Source organism: Podarcis gaigeae (assembly GCF_964106915.1).
Source record: "Podarcis gaigeae genome assembly, chromosome: 4".
Classification (NCBI taxonomy): Eukaryota; Metazoa; Chordata; class Lepidosauria; order Squamata; family Lacertidae; genus Podarcis; species Podarcis gaigeae.
This window is the reverse complement of record NC_139677.1, coordinates 68,620,217-68,630,168: the sequence shown is the minus strand read 5'-3', so window position 1 is coordinate 68,630,168 and position 9,952 is coordinate 68,620,217.

Sequence of the window (9,952 nt, the reverse complement as noted above, 5' to 3'; positions counted from 1 at the left end):
CGTGAAGCAATGAAAATCTACATGCTGCTATATCAAACCTGACTCTTCAATAACACAGATGTCAAGCTGGCTTCTGCAATGTATTCAGCTGGGAAGCAGGCACAGCTAGAAAATGTGGCATTAGCTTAATGCCAGTCATATGGCTTGAGGGCCTGTCCTGCTTTATCCATACGTAGTCTTCTGACAGGAAGCACCAATGCTAGCTCTGTGTTAGTGCTACCTGTAGTTTCCTTCCAGTACCAAATAGCAGTTCTGTAAAAAAGATATTTTTTTTAAAAAAGATTTTTATTGGGAAATCAATGCAGGAGGTGGACATATTTTTCTGAGACGCTACCAGAGGGAGGTTGTTGTTGTTCAGTCATTTAGTCATGTCTGACTCTTCATGACCCCATGGACCAGAGCACACCAGGCACTCCTGTCTTCCACTACCTCCCACAGTTTGGTCAAACTCATGTTGGAAGCTTCGAGAACACTGTCCAACCATCTCATCCTCTGTCATCCCCTTCTCTTTGTGCTCTCCATCTTTCCTAACATCAGGGTCTTTTCCAGGGAGTCTTCTCTTCTCATGAGGTGGCCAAAGTATTGGAGCCTCAGCTTCACAATCTGTCCTTCCAGTGAGCACTCAGGGCTGATTTCCTTAATAATGGATAGTTTTGATCTTCTTGCAGTCCATGGGACTCTCAAGAGTCTCCTCCAGCACCATAATTCAAAAGCATCAATTATTTGGTGATCAGCCTTCTTTATAGTCCAGCTCTCACTTCCATACATCACTACTGGGAAAACCATAGCTTTAACAAAACAGACCTTCGTCAGCAAGGTGATGTCTCTGCTTTTTAAGATACTGTCTAGGTTTGTCATTGCTTTTCTCCCAAGAAGCAGGCATCTTTTAATTTTGTGACTGATGTCACCATCTGCAGTGATCATGGAGCCCAAGAAAGTAAAATCTCTCACTGCCTCCATCTCTCCCCCTTCTATTTGCCAGGAGGTGATGGGACCAGTGGCCATGATCTTAGTTTTTTTGTTGTTGAGCTTCAGACCATATTTTGCACTCTCCCCTTTCACCCTCATTAAAAGGTTCTTTAATTCCTCCTCACTTTCTGCCATCTAGGTTGTGTCATCTGCATATCTGAGGTTGTTGGTATTTATTCCGGCAATCTTAATTCCGGCTTGGGATTCATCCAGTTTTGCATGATGAATTCTGTATATAAGTTAAATAAGCAGGGAGACAATATACAGCCTTGTCGTACTCCTTTCCCAATTTTGAACCAATCAGTTTTTCCATATCCAAGGCACATAACAAGGGTACCTGCAGACACATTGGTAGAGGCAGCATCTAGCAGCTCATTTTATAGGGCAGTAGGGAATTCAAGAGAGGAATATGGCCCCATTTGCAGGCCTAGCAAATCATCATCTTGTCAGAGGGGGGAAAAGGCACTCCCTAGACTCAAGCACACACAGCAGACATCACAGAAGGAACAGAGAGAAGGGCATTGGCAGATAATCTTGGACCACAGGTAGTTGGACCACATGGAAGTAGATGCTGCTTTAGGTATTAAACTTAATTAATTAATTAGATTTATATCATGCATATTCCCCCAAAGGAGTCCAGGATGGCAAACATGTCATTACTGAAACAAAATGTTTTTTAAAAGGTAATACTTATTCCATAAGAGATCCAATTATCGTTGCATTATGGATAACTCTTTTGTAAAATATTTGAAATATATGTTCCACAACATGAATGTGGCCCAGAGTTGTGGTATGCTGTTATGCAAGGGGAACCTGTTGTCTGCCAGATGTTGTTGGATTCTAGCTCCCAACTGCCCGAGCCAGCATAGCTAAGGGTCAAGAATGATGGGACTTGGAGCCTTAGAAGGTCTGGGACAAAGATTCCTCATCCCTGGTGGAAGGTAATGCAGTGTTACACGGAATAATATTAAACAAGAAAAGAGCAGCAGAGTACAGCTGCATTTATATGTGTCTCATGGAATTTTTGTTATTGTTGTCATTGCCCAGCAGCTGTGGTTTCACATCACAGTACACTTTAGGATGAAAATATCCTGAAGGTAGACAGGCAAAAAAGAGTTCGGGATAAGCCACTCATTATCATAAATGCAATTGTAACCATAAGAGAAAAATCTTTGAAAAATGCCATAAAACTACAGTGGGGACATGAACACAGCAGGATCTGTAACTCAGGTGCTGTTTTCTTTTCTTTGTTCTGAATTTGCAAGGAAAACACTGCTTTATTTCAACTTTGTTCTTTCCCTGAATAATTTATTGGGTGAGCTGATAAGAAGAACTCACTGGATATGAAAACAGTAATAATAGATGTTTCACCTGAAGCTTTGAGTTGAGATGTAGGGGCATTCGAATGCACGAGAGGTGGTTCTGGGATCACGGCTGCTAGACCCTCTTCCATAATTTCTCAACAGAGCTTATGTACCTATAAAGGACAAAATTGGATATTCTACAAATTACGCACATTCAGTCAATAAATAACTAGGGGTGGGTGGACCCATGAACGTCTGGTCCATACCAATTCTCAGAGGTTTTGTCCTGTCTAGCTTCCTAGTTGTTTTTTAATTGAAAATCATTAAAAATCCACCAAACCCCCCCACAAAAAACCACTTAAAAATACTTACAAGGTGATTCAAGGATTATGTGCTGCCTTCATCCCCCCCATTGACCTTATAAAACAGGGCATGTAAACATCAAGGGTAGCAATGGTTTGTACCATAGAATTCCCACTAAGAGTGTTGAAATGTCATGAAATCCGGGCACATCCAGGCAACCTGCTGTATGTGCATTCAAACCATGCATCAGCAAGGCATCCCCCACATGAGCTTCTCAGGCAGTGGACAGCTGGACACATTGCCCTAGAAATTTAAAGGAAAAATGAGGGGATAGCAAGGATGGAGACAATTCACTACACTGACCACCTCATTCATAAATATGCCAGACTGCAATTTCTGAAGTGGATCATTGATCTGATCTGGGCAATGTTGTGCCTAGACTGGATCAGGTGCATCTGCTTTGAAATCTGGGTAGGGTGAACCCCCCCCCCCCGCGCTCTCATCCCTACATACAACTGAACAGTTCTTGAGAATCAATTCACTAACCTGCCATGCTGAATATGTGGCTTGAGTAGATTGGTGGTGTTTGAAGCACAGTTGAATAATCATTATATAACTTCAGCCTGTATCAAATGTCCTACTCTGCCCATGATTACAATGCCAAGACACCAATGTTCCCCATCCTGGTGAGCTCCAGGCATTTTGGGCCACTACTCCCATTATATCTGCTCTTTGTTCATGCTACCTAAGGCTGATGGGAGATGAAGTCCACAGCTTCACAGTTCACAGCTAGAAACTAATTATCAGAAGCATTTTTTTTTTTTTAGTGCTGATCGAAGTACATTAATACAGTGGTACCTTGGTTTAAGAACAGTTTAGTTTATGAACAACTTGGATTAAGAAAGCTGCAAACCCTGAAGTAGGTAATTTGGTTTATGAACTTTTCCATGGAATAAGAATATGTTTCGCTTCCTGTTGAGTGTGTTCCATTTGTAAATTGAGTCCCATGCTGCTATGGGAAAGCACGCTTTGGTTTAAGAATGCTTTGGTTTAAGAATGGACTTCCGGAATGGATTAAGTTCGTAAACCAAGGTACCACTGTATATCCTAAGGGCACTTTGAGGAAAGTGGAGGAGGAACAGAGAGGAGATGGGCCTTTATAGGGACACGCTGTGCCGAAAAACTACATGCCAACTACATATAATGTTATATACATGGTTTAATGTTCCGTGAGTCTTGTTTTTATTTGTGGATCAGTCAGGACTGGGAATACAACACACACGGAGGAGAGTTTTGGGGTTGTTGTGGTTATTAGTGTTCTACCACTTCCTCCCATATTGGAGTCTCCACATGGAAGAGATGTCACCACTGGTGGCAATGGGAATTTCCTTCTTGTACCAAATAGCAGTTCTGTGTGAAGGAGGGTTCCCTTTGGGACACCAGCATAGGAGGAAAGGGTTAAACCCCTCCCCATGCATCCCAGTGCTGATCCTGACTAGGCTCATCAGCAGCTGCTATTTACGGTATTAAAAAATTACGACATATTAAATCACATGTTTAACATCACATGTAGTTTAACCCTCAGAATGAGAAGCCGAGGACAGCATTTTCTCTAGAATGAGAAAGAGCCCAGTTCTCTGCAAGACTCCAAGGTATCATCATGACTAACACAGAGCGTCCATGCATGTCTTTTGGGGATAGTAACTCTAACCCCCTAAATTAAAGTGCTTCTCTGAAAGCTTCAGATAAAATTAATCGTGTAGTTTAAACACATCAGTTTTTCATATAAAAGGGACATTGTGGATGTGCATAAGGGAGAACATCAGTAGATAAATAGCATTGTCTTTTGTTTTGAAGGTAGAACAGTTCACATCATATCAGAAAGCTTTATAATGAATATAAATTAGAAGCAAACTCTGTTTGCATGAGGCACATTTGTCTTCAAATAATCTGGTTATTTCTGGTTAGCTAATCAAATGGTATGATATTTTGAATATCTGCACGGTTCTAAATTAGAGGATTCTAAATGAGTTCTGTCAGATTTTGCAAGATTAATAATTTTCAGAATTAACCATGTGTCTGTGACATTATGCAGCTTTTAATTATCATCTCATTCCATGTGTGATGAACTGAAATATATGGTTCTACAGAAGATTGTACTATGAGATGATTATGTGAAGGAATTAGATTCTATTTTCTCACGCAGGCTTAAAGTGACCACTTCTAAAATGAAAGGAAGTGCTTAAGAGAATGTTATCAGTGGTTTTTGTTTTTTTTTAAAAGAGATGTTCTTATGTCTTGGAGAAGTCCAGGACTTCTGTTGAGGCCCATGGCTTATAGCAGTTAAGCAGCATGAAAAACAGTATTGCTTGAGTGGATACTTCAACATGTGGTAGCCAGGATGAAAGGGATAACAGATGTTAGGAAGATAAGTGGTCAAGAAACCAAGCTAAGGCCAGTTCCAAGAGAGGGCTCTGAGCAGGCAAGAATGACAGTGTCACTGAAACAAAGAAGCAGGGGAAGTTTTAGGAAGCTTATTGAGAAAGGCAGAAAGAAGCAGGAAGGGGGTAAGAGGCTGCATCTGGGTTGAAGACAGGATGTGCTTTGTGACATCAGAAGAGCGCTGCTTGATCAGACCAGACATCTACCCATTTCAGAGTGCTATTTCCTACAGGGGTCAACCTGTCTCATTGTGAATCCATAAGCAGAACATGAATGCAATAGTACTCTCCTGTCCATGGTCCCCAGCAACTGGTATTCAGAAACACAGTGCTTCTCACACTGGAGATAATCTGTCCATCATGATCAGTAGTCACTGATACTCTTACCCTGTATGAATTTGTCTAATCCACTTTTAAAGCAGTCCAAACTGGTTGCCATCACTACATCTTATAGTAGCAAATTCCATAGTTCATTTGTGTTCTCTGTGAAGCAGTACTTCCTTTTGTCTGTCCCGAATCTCCAAATATTCAGCTTCATCAGTTTACTCTTCTATTATGAGAAATGAAGAAAACCATCTCACTCTACCCATTTCTTCCATACAGTGCATAATCATAGGCACCTTTATCATGTCCTCCCAGTTACATTTTCTTTAAATTCAAAAGTCTGAGAGCTTTGTAGTATTTACTTTTAGGGAAGATATTACATTCTCCTAATCGTTGTGGTTGCCCTTTTCTTCACTTATTTCAGCTGTAGAATCTCTCTCTCTCTCTCTCTCTCTCTCTCTCTCTCTTTCTCGATGGGACAACTGCAACTGTGCATAATATTCTAAGTGCAGCTATGCCATAGATTTATATAATGGCACCATGACACTGGCAGTTTTATTTTTGACCCTTGTCCTAATAATTCCAAGGATTTTCCATTTTCACTGTTTCACACACTGGGTTACTCTATTCATTAGGCCACTCCAACCCCAATATCTTTTATGATTAGTCACTGCCAGTTCAGACCACATCAGCCCCAATGTAATCCTGATTGATCCATCAATATTCCTTTTTTGGCACCATGCTGTGATTTAATTCTACAAAATCTCTAGTTAAACTCAAAGGCAGGCAGAGTGAAACCATGGAAAAATAACTCAACATAAAATAAAAAATCTATTTATCCAAGTCAATGTTGTTCAGCCAGTAAAGCATGGCCCATGGTCTTCTCTTTTAACCCCAAAATGCCTACTTATGTAGGAGTAAGAAAACGGTGGCACTTCTGAGCAGACATTTATAAAATTGTACAGCTAAGAACGAAATCAGACAAAGAGAAACCCATTACAGATTATTTAATATTTAGCTGCTCCTTCATATTAAAAAATAATTAAAAATCTGTGCACAAACAAAACTAGATTTTCATGGAAGCAATTGCCTAGAACTTTATCTCTGATATATTAGTTTTATATGATCAAGGAGGGTTTGTGTGTGTGTGTGTGTGTGTGTGTGTGTGTGTGTGTGTCCAAATATTCAATTACTCACTTCCAGCAACACATGTATTGCATGGGGTTTCTGTTTATGTGTTTGAGCTGAATGGCTCCAACCTTAAAATTACAAGAAAATGAATAAGATAGAAAATACCTGGCTTGCTTGTTAATAGAATAAAGCAACAATTTTCACTCCAAATATTATTTTGTTATCAAAGTTCAGGAACAGGGTGATATGAATAAACAGGAAGTAAGCTGTTCTAGTAAGTAGCCTTAGACTGACAGTAAGAACAAGCAGTTAGTTAACCAGACTGAGTCCAGTATGAAATGCAGTCCCTAAAGGATCAAGAGAGTGGAAGGTATAGGAAATGCAGGTGTCAGCATAATGTGAAATCAAGATCCTGGATTGTAAAACACAGCTCTTTCAGGACCCTGGACAGCTCACTTGGAGATGGCTATTTGTTCCAGTGATATCTGCTAGGAAAATTTCTAGGGTTTCTTCCTTGGAGTAGACAGCAGAAAGTCTGTAAGGAAAGAGGAGTCAGGTACACAAGGTAGGCTCAACAGAGATTTATTAATCATCATTAGTCATCCACAGGGCTATTGCCACAAGCATGTTCTGGCCCTGATACTTGCCTTTAGGCTCTTCTTATATACTCTTCTTCTATCAGGTAAATGCATGCCCATATCATTTACGCATTATTATGGGCTAAAGCAATGTGTGAACAACTCATGGACCTTCCAATCGGGCCTTCCAATTGGGCACACCATATTTGGAGTTGTTTTCCACTTAGAAACTCCCGGTATCAGCCTCAATCATTCCTTTTCAGTGGATTTTGGCTTACATATTCTGTTACCTTTCCAATTCTCCTTCTTTGTGCTAACTCCTTATCGTTACATTCCAATATGTTTTCCTCCTCTTATCTGGCCAGCTATCAATCTCCTGTTAAAGAACATAGTTTCTGAGGGCAAGGTTCTTGCTGCTTACGGACACTGCTTTGGACAAGCAGTTCTGACTCTTAGCATTAGGCTGCAATTTTGATTTTAACTACAGTGGTACCTTGGTTCTCAAACTTAATCCATTCCAGAAGTCTGTTCCAAAACCAAAGCATTCCAAAACCAGGGCGTGCTTTCTCATAGAAAGTAATGCAAAATGGATTAATCCGTTCCAGACTTTTAAAAACAACTCCTAAAACAGCAATTTAACATGAATTTTACTATCTAATGGGACCATTGATCCATAAAATGAAAGCAATAATTAATGTACTGTACTATAAAATAAATAAAACAGTATTGTAGATGACAAAAAAAATTAAAAAATTATTACCTGCACCAATGATAGTCATTGTTTGGATGGGGGGGGGGGTTATCCATTTCCGCAGTCACACAGTCAATCAATCAATCAATCAGTCAATCAATGAACTGGTATCCACACAGTCACAAAAACAAATTAACTGAAAAAGCCTCAAAACAAAAAACGCAAAATAAATAGCAAAAACAAAAGCACAAAATATAAGCTCCAAATATCACCCCAAAAGACTGCAATCGGAAACGGAAGGCTTGAATTACAATAAAGGTAAAGGTACCCCTGCCCGTACGGGCCAGTCTTGACAGACTCTGGGGTTGTGCGCCCATCTCACTTAAGAGGCCAGGGGCCAGCGCTGTCCGGAGACACTTCCGGGTCACGTGGCCAGCGTGACATCGCTGCTCTGGTGAGCCAGAGCCGCACACGGAAACGCCGTTTACCTTCCCGCTGGTAAGCGGTCCCTATTTATCTACTTGCACCCGGAGGTGCTTTCGAACTGCTAGGTTGGCAGGCGCTGGGACCGAGCAGCGGGAGCGCACCCCGCCGCAGGGATTCGAACCGCCGACCTTCCGATCGGCAAGTCCTAGGCGCTGAGGCTTTAACCCACAGCGCCACCTGCGTCCCTTGAATTACAATAGGGGGGCGCAAATTAGCAGTGCAACAGGAAACATAGGGGGACGCAAAGGAGCAGCGCAACAGAGGAGAAATAAATGTGGAAATGGCCACCTCCACGAAAAAAAAAAAATGGAAGGCTTGAATTGCAATTGGGGGGGGGCGCAAATTAGCAACGCAACAGGAAACACAGGGGGACTCAAAATGGAGCATGTTCGGTTTCTGAAAAAAAGTTCAGAAACCAGAACACCTACTTCCGGTTTTGCAGTGTTCAGGTTCCAAGTTCTTCATGAACTAATTGTTCGAAAACTGAGGTACCACTGTACTTCTCTATATGTATCCATAACAATATACACGTTCTCTCTCTCTAATACACATATTTCTAGCATATCTTACCTCCCACTGAGTGAACAACAAAGTTGCTTGATGCTGGTGTGGGTAATGGTTAATGGCTGCCATCTGTTAGAACAATTTCCTTTGGGATTGCCCTCTGGATGAAACAAAGCTTTTGTGCTATGCTCAAAGAGAATTTTTTATGTAAAAGAATGGTGGTGTACAAGAAATCTAGTTTAAGTACTCTGGTGATAAAGGCTAGAGAGAAGCTGATAACCTGTACCAAGGGTGCCATGAAGGCAAACATAATAATGCTATCAGATATCTGTATAGCCTTTTGTTTACAGAGCTGGCAAGGACCCAGAGAATGAGTCATGGAACCTACTGGGGATACACAGATAATGTTGATTGTAACACTGGGATTTATTAATATGCATGATACACACACAGGTGTTTTTGTTTTTTTACACATGCAGCCACCTTTCCTGCAAATAATTATAATCATGCACTCTCTCTTCCTCCTCCTCCACCCACCTTCACTTTCTGAGTTTTCTTCCTAGACCATAGGTTGTTCTTCCATCTCCATTCCACAAACACAGATAAAAATAGGAAGGATGGAGCCCTGAGCATGGTGACAAGTGTCTCCTTGTTTAATCTAGACACTCATTTCAGCCAGTCTACATTCATTTCTATTTACCCCTTAGCAAAGTACAAAGATTACAGCCAGATTTTTTAAACAACAATGCTTTATAACATCTAGAGTCCAAGGCAAATCTCTTGTTTTCCCAGTGTTTCAGAACAAACCACATTTTCAGGTTTATCCGTTTTTGAAGGATTCTTAAGAGGTTCTGATACAGGTATGGCTAGTTCAGATTTGCCTTGTTTTGGCTTTCAATGCAGAAATCAAACTCATTAACCGCAACCGTGTCAGAGGAAGCACATTTTCATTATTTTTAATTACACGTGAAAGGCTGGCTTACATATGCAGAATGCCAAGTTTCTTATTGACTAATGGCAGTAAAATGGCTAGTGGCAGCAAGATGGCTATATCCCCAAAGAGTCAATGAGAAATACATAGAGATAAAAAGATCCATCTTATTATGTAGCTATTAAGGTAAAGTTGCCATGTGACATTCTTATTCTCAGATTATTTCAGAGCAGTTGCTTCCATTGCAAGGTAACTACAGTGCTGGGTTTTTGCTTTTTAATGCACAAGTT